This window comes from Equus asinus, chromosome 20 (genome assembly GCF_041296235.1).
Source record: "Equus asinus isolate D_3611 breed Donkey chromosome 20, EquAss-T2T_v2, whole genome shotgun sequence".
Lineage (NCBI taxonomy): Eukaryota > Metazoa > Chordata > Mammalia > Perissodactyla > Equidae > Equus > Equus asinus.
The window spans coordinates 55,876,764-55,889,948 of record NC_091809.1 but is presented as its reverse complement, the minus strand read 5'-3'; the positions used below and the strand labels follow the sequence as shown (position 1 = coordinate 55,889,948).

Sequence of the window (13,185 nt, the reverse complement as noted above, 5' to 3'; positions counted from 1 at the left end):
TTCTCTCCTTTGGGTACAGCACTAAGAAAAAGTTGAAGCTTACCCTTAGGGATGATTTTATCTAAGTTTGCCATGGCCACTTATTACGTATGGGTAATATGCCTTAAAACAAAATATCAGACCTAAAAATGACCTTGGAATGTACTGTTTTATAACAGCTTTATTGAGACATAATTTACAGAACATAAAATTTAAATTTTAAAGTGTACAAGTTAGTGGTTTTTAGTATATTCACAGAGTTGTGCAACCATCGCCACAACCTAATTCAAGAAAATTTTCATCAACCCCAAAAGAAAGCCTGTATCTATTAGTAGTCACTCCCTATTCTCCTTTCTCTCCAGCCTATTGCAGCCACTTTCTGTTTCTAAGAATTTGCACATTCTGGACATTGCATATAAATGGAATTAAACAATATTATACAATATAATATGCCTTTTGTGACTGGCTTATTTCATTTAGCCTAATGTTTTCAAGATTTATCCATGTTGTAGCTTTTACCAGTACTTCATTTCTTTTTACAGATGAATAATATTCCATTGTGTGGGTATAATACATTTTGTTTCTCCATTCACATGTGTTGTTTCCACTTTTTAGTATTATAAATAATGCAGCTATGAATATTTGTGTACAAATTTTTGTGTGGTCATATGATACTTAAAAGTGGAATTGCTGGATCATATGGTAACTCTGTGTCTGATTTTTTGAGGAACTGCAAACCCTTTTCCAAAGCAACTACAACATTCCATCAGCAATATATGAGGACTGCAATTTCTCCACCTTCTCACCAATACTTACAACAATATTTTTTACTTTTAAGTGTATATGTTTTATACTTTTTTCCAGTGTTATTGAGATATAATTGACATATAGCATTGTATAAGTTTAAGGTGTACAGCATAATGATTTGACATATTTATTGTGACATGAATACCACAATAAGTTTAGTTAACTTCCATCATCTCATGTAGATACAAAAACATGAAAAAGAAAAAATTACATTTTTTATTACTTCTTTTGTTAAATTTATTCCTATTTTATTCTTTTTTATTTTATTGTAAATGGAGTTTTCTTCATTCTCTTAATATCTTAATTACTTTTCTTGATTTCATTTTGAATTGTTCATTTCTAGTGTATAGAAATACAACTGATTTTTATACATTGATATTGTACCCTGCAAACTTGCTGACTCCTTTGTTAGTTTTCAGGTATAAATTTGCATTACAGCTATAAATTTCCCTCTATGCAATGATTTTCCTGCATCCCAATAATTTTGATATGGATTGACCCTTTATTGACCCTTTTCTAAGTTTTCAAACATACTCGTCTTATTCTATAGTCAAATTTTTTTATTGTTGTTAAAATCTATTTTTGCTGATATTTCATAGCCACTTTAGCTCTCTTTTGAGAATTTTTTGCATGGTATCTTTTCCCATCCTGTTACTTTCAACCTTTTTGATCTAAAGTGTGCCTCTTTTGCAAGGAAGATAGTTGGATTATATTTTTTATTCATTTCTGCCAATCTCTGACTTTTGATTGGAGCATTAGTCCATTTACATTTAATAAAATTACCAGTGAGATGAGATACATTCCTGTCATTTTGCAACTTGTTTTCCATAACTCTATGTCTTTTTCTGCTCCTCTTTTCCTCCACTGCTTCTTCTATTATGTTTAATAGATATTTTTTAGTGTACCATTTTAATTCTCTTATTTCTTTTATGATTTTTCTGAATTAATATATTAATGGTTACCCTGGAATATTAAAAGTAACATCTTAAGTTAAAACCTTCCAGTTTAGATAAGAACAACTTAATTTCCATAGTGTACAAAAACTTTGCTGCAATATAGCATTGATCCCACCTTCTCTGTGCTATTATTGTCATTCAAATTGTATCTTCATGAGCTATAAGCCCACCAACACAATTTTATAGTTGTAGTTTATGCAGTTCATTTTTAAATCAGATAGGAGAGAAAAAAGAATTACAAACAAAAACACATTTATACTGTCTTTTACATTTATCTTTGTAGTTACTTTCACTAGTGTTCTTTATACCTTCTTATGGATCCACATTACCATCTATTGTCCTTTCCTTTCAGCCTAATATACTCCCTTTAGTATTTCTTGCAGGGCCGTTCTGCTAGCAACACATTCTCTCAGTTTTTGTCTATCTGGAAAGGTCTTAATCTCTTCTTCATTTTTGAATCATATTTTTGCGGGATATTGAAATCTTGATTGACAGTCTTTTTCTTTCAGTGCTTTAAACACATCATTTCCCTGCTTTTTGGTGTCTATGGTTTCTGAAGAGAAAAGTCAACTGTTAATATTACCAAGAATCCCTTGTACATGATGAGTCACTTTTCTCTTATTGCTTCCAAGATTCTCTGTTTTTTGGCTTTGAATGGTTTGACTCTGATGTGTCTTGGTGTGGATCTCTGGTTTGTCCTGTCTGGTGTATGTTGAGTTTCTCAGATGTGTAGATTAAGTTTTTCATCAAATTTGGGAAGTTTTCAATCATTGCTTCTTCAAATATTCCTTCTGTGCCTTTTTGTCTCTTCTTTCTTTCTGGGGATCCCATTAAGCATAAGTTGGTTCTTTCAGTGGTGTCACACAGACCTCTGAAGCTCTGTTCGTTTTCCTTCATTCTTTTTTACTTTCTGTTCCTCAGATTGCAAAATCTATATCAATCTATCTTCAAGTTCTCTGATACATTCTTATTCCTGCTCAAATATGCTACTGAGCTCTTCTAATGAATTTAACAGTTCAGTTATTGTATTTTTCAAATCCAGAATTTCTATTTGGTTACTTTTGATAATATCTATCTCTTTATTGATATTCACCATTTGGCAAAATATTGTCCTCATATTTTCCTTTAGTTTTTTAAACATGATTCCTTTAGCTCTTTGAACGTATTTAAAATATCTGATTTAAAATCTTTGTGTAGTAAGTTCAATGTCTGGCTTTCCTAGGGATAGTATCTATGGATTGCATTTTTTTCCAGTGTATGGGCCATACTTTCTTATTTATTTACATGTCTCTTAATTTTTGTTAAAAACTACATATTTTAAATAATAGAATTATTATTCAGTTATATAAAAATCTGATCCTCCACCTACCCAGGGTTTTTTGTTGTTTGTTTAATGACTTTTCTGAAGTAATATTGTAAAGTCTGTATTCTTTGTTGTATGTGGCCACTGAAGTCTCTATTTGATTAACTTAGTGATCAGCTAACAACTGGACAGAGGTTTCCTTAAATGCCTTGAACCAGTAAGTGGCCTAGTCTTTGCTGAGGGGCTCTGTGTATATGTTGGGGCATGCCTCCAATGCTCTGGTAGGCAGTTTGAAACACTTCCTTAGCCTTCACTTCTTGCTTGTACAGCCTCAAGGCAGTGAGAAATTAGGGCCTTTTCAGGTCTTTCCTAGGCATTCACACATCCATGCACATGTTTGTGGCCTTCTAGATTCCCAAGGATATGTTGGAGCTTTTCAAAATCTCATGCAGACATCTCATTCCCAACTTTTTCCTTTTTAAGTGTTGTGCTCTGCCTCTTTTAGCCCCAATTGGTAATACCACCTTGGGCAGTGTTAAACAATTGCTGCTGATTATTTTTGACAAATGTACAGGAATAGGGCTAGTCACATGGACTGAGTTTTGAGTCAGGCCAAATAAAAACAAGCCCTGGGAATGGAATTTTTAGTGAGCTGCTAGACAGGTCAAAAAATGTCAAATGTTTGGTGAAGTAGGCTTTTAGAGTGTTCCAAACCCAAATCACCCACTTCAGTAGCCCCTAGTTCACTGGTTATTACAGGTTCTGTATTGTTGTGAGGGTGTTGGTTTTCAAAGCTACTGCAGATCTAGAGAAAGGTAGATGAATGAGAGCAAGTTAAAACACCACAAAGCTCAATGTTCTTATCATGATCCAGCTGATTTTCTTGAACAAAATGTTCCTCAAATGTTACAATTCTTTAATTTCCAGAGTTTTAAAAATTTTAATTTTGACAATTTTTGCCAGTGTTCTCTTTGCTTTTCTGGAAGGAAGAGCAGATCTTTGAAGATCCTTTCTCCACCATTCTGAATGTGCTTTTCTATCAGACTCTTGTCTCTGACTCTGCAATTTTAACAGCCTTCTAAATATCTGTCTTTATTCTGCGATCATAATTTTACATATCTTTAAATAAATGACATTTACATAAGACATATGTTATCATGAAAAAAAGGAATTCCTCATTTATTAATATGGTGTGAATCTTTGCATATCAATAATTTTACCATCATTTTTAATGGCTATATTCCACTTAAGGCACATTTCCACATTTTTAAAAAGATTATATTATATTTGATACATAATGCATATATTTAAATTATGAAGCATAACCACAAAATGCACACCCACGAACTCAACATCCAACTTAAAAATATCAAAACTTTTTTAAAAACATTAAATAAGGCTGAATAAATTAGATATATTCTGTATTCATGGATAGAAAAACTCAATATTCTAAAGATATAAATCTACCCCAGTTAGTTTCTAGAATAACGTAGTATCAATCAAAATCTCAAAACAGTTTGTTGAGAAATTTGACAAATTGATTCTAAAATTAATATGAAGGATTCAAGGCCCAAGAATAGTTGAGAAGAATAAAATAGAAGACTTGTTTTACTAGATATCAAGATTTATTATAAAGCTTTAATAATTAATATAATTTATTGAATAAGACCCAAAAAGGCACTAAGCATAAGAAAAAGATTGATAAAATTGATTAGTTTAAAATCAAGAATGTCCAAGAGAACCTCAAAAAGAAAGTGACAAACAACAGGGATTTAGGTGATAGTGAAATAGGAGAAAGAGGTCCAGTCTTCAAGGGAGTATTGACACTTCAAACTAATGCTTGTAATTGCTTGCTCACTTGATATTTACTCCCTTTTTTATTCTCCAAGAAGTTTAATAACTGGTAAAATTCAATTTCTATTTCTGAGTTCATTGGTCATGGAATGGATATACTGAAAGGCACAGAAGTGGAAACCTGTCTTCCAGGAGAAAAGGGAAGGAACATTTCCTACACTCCTACCATGTTCCAGGCACTTTCATTTACATTTTCACTTAATCATTTTTCTCACTTAGACTTCATTATTCTTTGAGTTTAGGTATGACCCCTTCTTTCATAAAGTTAAAGAAATAACCTCTCTGAGGTTATTTGCTGGAAACAGCATTAAAAAACAACGTTTTGTTTTACTCCAAAGTGCAGGTTCTTTCCACTTTATCACGTTGCTTTGATATAAATTCCTTATAATTGATTGTCCTTGGGAAGGCAAGAAAAATCCATAAGAAGTACTTTAAAAAAAAAAAAGAAAACTGAAAGATGATATTGATAGGATTTCATGTCTCTGGAGCAATTTGGGGAGAATTTACAACTTTACAATATTAAGACATTTTCCATGAATATGGTAAATCTCTCCACTTATTTAGCTATAAGTAATAACATTCAAGAAAGTTTTATAATTTTTATAGTTTTCTCCATAAATGTCTAGCACATGCTTTTAATTGCTTTTTGTTCATTTTGTTTATTTCTTGTATGTGGAAATCCAATCCATTTTTTATATTGGTCTTATAACCAGTCACTGCAGCACACGCTTTTGTGCCCTGCACCACATTTCTTCATCCTGCTTCCAATTTCAACGCAACCGTGGTGGGTAATTTGATACATATGGCCAGTGTCCTACCGCAAGCATACACTGTGGTATCGCTCCACCAACCTCTCATCTTTGGAAGGACAGTTCTAAGTCACATGCTACACAGATCTTCAGAAAATCATCAGTGGGATTAAGTTCTAGTTGCCGATAGTAGTAACTAACTCAGTAACACACCATGTATTGGTTTTTCTTCCTCCCTATCTCGTTCTTCCAGCTACCTCACTGCTACTTCTCTGAGGTCACCTCCCAAATAAGTGGCATGCATCCTAGCCCCTTTCTTAGACTTGACTTTCAGATAAAATGAAAAATAGTCACCTTACTAAACATTTGTATTATTTCTAATAATTCGCAGATTCTTTGATATTTTCTATGTATTCAATCACAGCACTTTTGTATGTTGACAGATTTGTTAGTTCCAATTCTTCCGTATTTTGTCCAATATCTTTTCTTACTATACTAGTTAGATCCTCCAGAAAAGGTGATAATGGGCATTTTTATCTTATACTTAATTTTAAAAGAAATGCTTCAAACATTTTTCCATGAAAAGGGATGTTTGCATTCAGTCTTTCTTAGATACCCTTTATTAGTTTAAGAAAGTTTCTTTAAATTTATATTTCAATAAGAGTTTTCTCATAAAAGGGTGCTGATTTTAAAAGTAAGTTTTCAGCATCTTTTGAGATGATTATTTACTATTTTTCTACTTTCATCTGTTAATGTGATGAATGACATTTGTAGATTTTCTGATATTAAGCCACTCTTGGATTTCTGTATTAGACCAAACGTTTACAATGTATTATCCTTTCATGTACTGTTGGATTTGGTTTACTAATAACTTTTTTTAGAATTTATGCACTTATATTCACAAGAGAGATTTGCCAGTAATTTTCTTGCTCGTGCTGCCCTTCTCTGGTTTTGTTATCAAGGTTCTCTATAGCTTCATAAAGTGATTTGAGAAATATTCACTCTTTTCCTAGGCTCTGAAAGAGTTTGTATAAGTTTGGAATGATCTTTTCATTGAAAGTTTCATAGAAACTATATTTTCCTTGTATTTTCTTTATGAAAAGAGCCTACTGATTTAATTTACTTAATGATTGCTCGGGATTGAATTATGTCCCCTCCAAATTCACGTGTTGACGGCCTAACCTCTAGTGTGGCTGTACTTGAGTAAGGACGTAATTGAGATAAAATGAGGTCACAGGATGGGGCTCAGATCCTGTAGGATTAGTGTCCCTATAAAAAGCGCTGCCAGAGAGCTAGATGTCTCCGTCTTCCATGTGAAAACGCCGTGAGAAGGCAGCCTTCTGCAAGCCAGGAAGAATTCTCACCAGGAACCTAACTGGCCAGCACCTTCATCTTGGACTTCCCAACCTCCAGAACTTTGAGAAAATAAATTTCTGTTATTGAAGCCACCCAGGCTGGGGTATTTTGTTATAGCAGCCTGAGCAAACTAATAAAATGGTTATTAAAGTAATCAGGCTTTCTATTTCTTTTTAAGTGTTATTTTTTTAGGAATTTATCCAATCAAATTTATTGGCATATCTAACCTGTCTTCACAGGTGATCAGGTGGAAGCCTAGAAAAGTTAAGTGACCTACTTAAGGGCAGAAAGTGAGTGTTTGGTTGAAAAACCAGGTCTTTTCTTTATTATTTGTTAATAACCTTTGAAAAGATACCTGTGCAAACAAAGCTTTAATTAAAAATTCTGATGCTCCAAAAACCATGGACTAGAAATTCTAACTTTTAATTAAATACTATTTGAGATTGTATATTCAACTAGTATAACCTTTGGAGAAAAGTTTAATAACCATACTGTGCATTATCCAGCTCATTTTCTTTCAAATCTTCTCAATGCCTAATCCCCAAAGAAGAGAGAGCTATCACAGGGGCATTAGCCAATTATCTTTCCATAACATATTTCAGAGCTGGGGATGGATCTGTCAAAAATCATATTTTCAGATGAGGCTGAGGTCACTGAACGACATAATCAGTTTCCATGGGTAGCTTATAATGTGGCTGCGTGTCACAGCCCCAGCTAAACACAAGTGAAGCTGGGAAAATAGCCAAATCCACAATAGAAAGGATTTGTTGGATAATAAAAAAAAACAAGTCCAGATATGGGGATCAATGATTCACTTTGATTACAGGGCAGGCAGTGGAGCCTGAGGGAAGAGCACGTCCTTGAGAATACGGTACAAGTACAGCTTCACTAGTGTGCAGAGAGATTAGGTGAAAAACAGTTTCCTTGACAAATCCTTCCAGAAATTTTGTACCCTCAAAGTTAAAGACAAAGAAACCTGAAATACTAGTCAGCTAGATGAAGGTGGAGCCCCATTCCACTTGCAAATCCATAGTCAAGTGTTGGGTTCTGGAGGCCACAGAGAAAACACAGAAGTCTGAGAAAACTAAGAAGAAAAAAATAAGATTGATAAGCATTTTAGCCACTATGGACAGATTGTCAACTCTGCTGTGTTATGTTTGCTAATGTCCCATTTACCAAAGCCCAGAGTCAATATGGGAAATTACCTGAAATGTGATTATCAAAGGCACGGCACACATGCTGTAAAACTTATGAGTTAGTGTATTTATTTTTCAATCTCAGGTAAACCCATAAAGTTCAGGGGGACAGATGAGACAGAAGAGGACTGAGAGAAACCCAGAGTCAGTTCATCCACTGAAGCTGCCAAGAGGATCAGGAGGACCTCAACTGCACTGCAAATTTCTAGAGTCTCCCTCTGGCCAGGTCAAATATCAGTAATAAGTGTTATCCAGGACATCAGCCAGCCTCATGGAGTCTAAAACGAGGGAAATGGTTTTCTTTTCTGGGGGCGGGGGGGTGGAGATTAGCCCTGAGTTAACATCTGCTGCCAATCCTCCTCTTTTTGCTGAGGAAGACTGGCCCTGAGCTAACATCCGTGCCCATCTTCCTCCACTTTATATATGGGACGCCTATCACAGCTTGGCTGTGTGTGTGGCGAACCCCGGGCCACCGAGGCAGAACGTGTGAACTTAACCACTGGGCCACCGAGCTGGCCCCATGGAAATGGGTTTTTATAATAAACATACTGTGGGCATAGCATGGCAATGTGAAATCCAGAAACAAATGATGTTAAGGCATCAGAAGGCAGAAAATTGATCTCAAAGAAGTGGTAGTTGAACCATAGAATTCTAATTTCTGAGTAATTTCAAGTCAAGAAGAACTAGGAATACTGGAGATGTGATGAGGCAGATCCTATGGAAATGGGGACAAAACACTATTAAGATACTCAGAACCAAGGTGCTGGACAACAACTTGGTCTCAAGAACTAGACTGAAGCTGTTTTCTGACAATGGGAAGCACCATCAGAGCTAGATAGTCCAAATGCGGCTTGATTCTGAATCCCTGAGCGTTGGTTTGGAGATGCTTCAGTTTCCCCAAATCACAGCCATGGCTGGCCCAGCTAATTTGAAGTGGACACGTGTTCTTTTCGTATCAATGCATCCTTTCCTTTAAAAGAACTATCTATCCACTAACCCATTCTGCAAGATTTTGATTGGGTTGTACCTGGCTCTTTTTGACTCCACAGTAACAACAATGGGCATGTGACCTATGATTTGTCAATAATAACTAACTACCCTCCCAACAACAGAGATTTATCCTAAGGTGTGAACCTGTGTTCTGAGCAGACCTAATCAGAGTCCCTCTCCAGGATTAATTTTCAGACATGGGAAACAGAACTTTCTTTCTATTGGGATTGTTAGACTGGAAGAATGTAAATCTGAGTCTGCGTAGTTTTTTCTGCCATGTAGACACTTTCTATAGAATGAATTCAAGCATACACAAAAGACAGAGAGAGAGAGCAAGTCTTGGTGGCTTTCTCTGACGCTAGCCTTCCCACGGCTCTTCCTACAATCCTGTGAGTTATGCCATTATTTCTTCTACCACATGAGTGACTGTATTGGTCTGCTCAGGCTGCTATAACAAAATAACACAGATTGGGCGGCTTAAACAGCAGAAATTTATTTCTTACAGTTCTAGAGGTTTGGAAGTCTAAGATCAAGGTGCTAATCAATTCGGTTTCTGGTGGCATCTCGCTTCCTGGCTTGCTGGTGGCTGTTTGCTTGCTGATTCTTCACATGGTCTTTCCTCCATGCATGCATAACAAGAGAAAGAGAACTCTGGTTTTTCTTCCTCTTCTTAAAAGGACACTAATGCTATCAGATCAGGACTCTACCCATATGACTGCATTACTTCCAAAAAGGCCCTATCTCCAAATACAGTTGCATTGGGGTTTAGGTCTTCAACATATTAATTTTGAGGGGGACACAAACATTCAGTCCATGGCAGTGACTAACCTTCTTTTTTTGCCTACTACGGATGTGTTTCTGCCACTTACAACTAAAAGAACCCTGATTTTGCAGAGAGAAGGACTATTGTAGGCCTGGAAATTTTGCCAGAAAGACCACAATAAATCCCATTTCTGAATTATCAAATAACTTCAACAGATATGTGTTGATGCATCTCCATTCCTAGTACCGTTCTGGAAAAATGACACCAGGTCATTTTTCATTTAACTTTCAATTACTCAGCACCTATTTATTTATGGCATTTATTCAGCAGCTATTATGTGTCAAGTACTAGGAGCTAGAAAGTCAAGAATGAGACAGCTGCCTCCTTCGGAGAACTCTCTTCTTCTCCTTTATATCTTTCCATGAACATTCACATATATTGTTGGAGGCATTTCAACTTTCAAATTCAGTCCTATCCATTATTAAAAACTTGGCAAAACTAAACAGTGCTGTAGACCATCAAGGAAAATTTAATTACTCACATAGCAACTAAAATAAACAGCCAAAAGTCACACCTGACAAACCCAAGCTCTGCCTCAGTAGGAAATTTTCTTCTTTGCTCTTCTGCATGAGCAGAGCATATGAAATAAACAGCATCCTTTAAGAACTCAGATCCACATACTCACTGATCCTCACATTCAAAACAGACAAAGACCTTGCTAAGGGCGATTCTGCCTATTTCCCATGGTATATTAATCTTCAATGAGACTAGCCAATTTCTCACCTAGAAATCCCAAATCACAGGACTGCATTATGTCTATTATTCAATCAAATGAGGCTGAACTAGACAGGTGAAAGGAAAGAAACCATTTTTCCCTTTTTTAATATTGGATCTGAAAGGAAAATTTTATTGCTCCAAATGGTCTTTTCTCGTAACAAAAGCAACTTTATGCTGGAAAACAAAACAAAATTCTTCTTTTTGAAGCTTTGGGGACACGTAAAAGGAAAGGAAACAGCATATGATAAAGTCAAAGAAAATTTCCCCTGATGAGTAGAGCAAAGATGGTTCCTGCCATTTCTATCAAAACATTTTGTCATTCTAAATGTTTCCCATGTACAGATTAGGAAGGAAAAATTAAAACTGTCTTTGTTCACAGGTGACATAATTGTCTATATAGTCTTCTCCCCTAACTTGTCCATCAATTATTTGTAAATGGCAAATACTTGACATCAGGCATTTGTCAAACCCATAGAACTTTAGAGCATAAAGATCTTGAAACTTAAGGTTTGCAAATTTTTTAAAATTACTTAGGAGGTCAAAGGATCCCAGCAAGGAATGCAGACTGTGACAAGAGAATCTAACTGTATAACAAATATATGAGCCAACCTCACTGAATGGGTGGGGAGAGAATGAGGCTGACTTAAGTAACTTTGGAAATGAGTGGATTCTGTAAGACTAAAGGCAAAAATAACTGCACATAAGCACTGTATTCTAGTTGATAAAGTTGCTTTCCACAGGGATATGGTTTAGCAATTCTGATACTGTTATAAGTGTATATTGGAACCGAACAATTAAGTAAATGGATGGTGGATGATGGTAATCGGCCTTCCCACTGTTGGACTGGAAATTTCCAGATAGCAGGGAAAGGAGGCTAGAGTAATGGATTGGAGTTGGAAACATCAGAACGAACTCATATTTGTCTCAATATAGATACAAATGGTCACATATAGAAATATTTACAGATATGGATAAATACATGTGTTAGTATACACATATGTATTTCCTCATTAGGTCAGTTGAGAGAGCCTAAAAGAACAATACCTCAGTAACAATAAGCCCAGTTAGTGCCCACATCTTGGTTTCTAATACCATTCTTCAATAAAAGGAAGCAAGGTTCCTTAGGAAATGGCTGATTCTAGGACTGGACTGGAACAGAAAATACACAAGATGAGCCTGGAGCATCTTGTAGTGTCAAATGTAGAGAAATGTTTAAAAAACAAAACATCATTTATGGTAGTAAGTATGTCAAGGGGCACAGGAGACAACTGAAAGAGTGCCCAACGACCAAAGCTGGAACAGTTTGAGCAACGAAATATAGTAATATTGGATTATCACACAAATTATGAAATAAATACCCCTGACTCTATATTGATATAAATAAAAAGTGAAGAAATTAATAAATAGGGGGAAAGAGACAGATCTCCCATGCGGAAGAATTCCGAATAATTTATATCAATACTCTGCTCTTAAGAAGGTGGAGCATAACTCCCCACTCTTTAAGTGTGGGCTGTGCATAGCCATTTCCTTCCAAAGAATGTAGTATGGAGATGGGGAAAAAAGGGTAACTTTACAGTGCAGAAACCCGACAAACACTACCTCAGGCAAGTAATTATCAAGGTCAACGTCAGCAACAATAAGTTATATTGATAGCATGTATCCTTGATATGATGTGATGAAAATGGCACTTTATCTCTGTGATCCTTTTCCCCAAAACCCATAACTCCATTCTAATCATGAGAAAAACATCAGACAAATTCTAATAGAGGTGTATCTACAAAATACTTGACCAATACTCCTCAAAACTGTCAAGGTCATCAAAAACAAGGAAACATCTGAGAAACTGGCACAGCTAAGAGAAGCCTAAGGAGACATAATTAAATGTAAGATGATATCCTGGATGAGATCCTAGAACCAACAACAACAATGAAAAAAGGGACATTAGGTAAAAACTAAGGAAACCTGAATAATCTATATACTTTAGTTAATAACATATCAATATTGATTCATTAATTGTAACAAATGTACCATACTAATATAAGATATTAATTACAGGGGGAAACTAGGTGCAGGATATATGAGAACTCTGTACTATCTTTGCAATTTTTCTGTAAATCTAAAACTGTTCTAAAAAACAAATCTGTTAAAAAATGTATGCACAGCCTTCTACACTGGTCATCATTAGTTCCATTTGACCTCTCAGCTCAAATATTCATTGGACACTAACCAGAAATTCTGTTCCCTAATCCCCAACAAAAGAAATTTGATTGCCTCACTTTGGTCCAATGTCTGGTCTGCCTGGGTCTAATCAAGAGTGTTAGGGAATCTCTGGGCACATAGCTCCCACTCCTAATATTTGGGCCATAAGATCAGTGTCTCTGATGTAAAGTGAATAATATGTCCACTAACTCAACTTGACTCCCACAGTTAGAAGAGAACAGGCCCTGGGGAAGGG

At 35.6% G+C, this 13,185-nt stretch overlaps 1 long non-coding RNA gene across 1 annotated transcript in view; it reads right to left on the bottom strand.

Annotated features, from left to right (window-relative positions):
• Positions 1-13,185, bottom strand: part of LOC139041106 (uncharacterized) — a 215,867-nt gene that overhangs the window by 111,182 nt on the left and 91,500 nt on the right. The gene's annotated exons all lie outside the window — the stretch shown is intronic.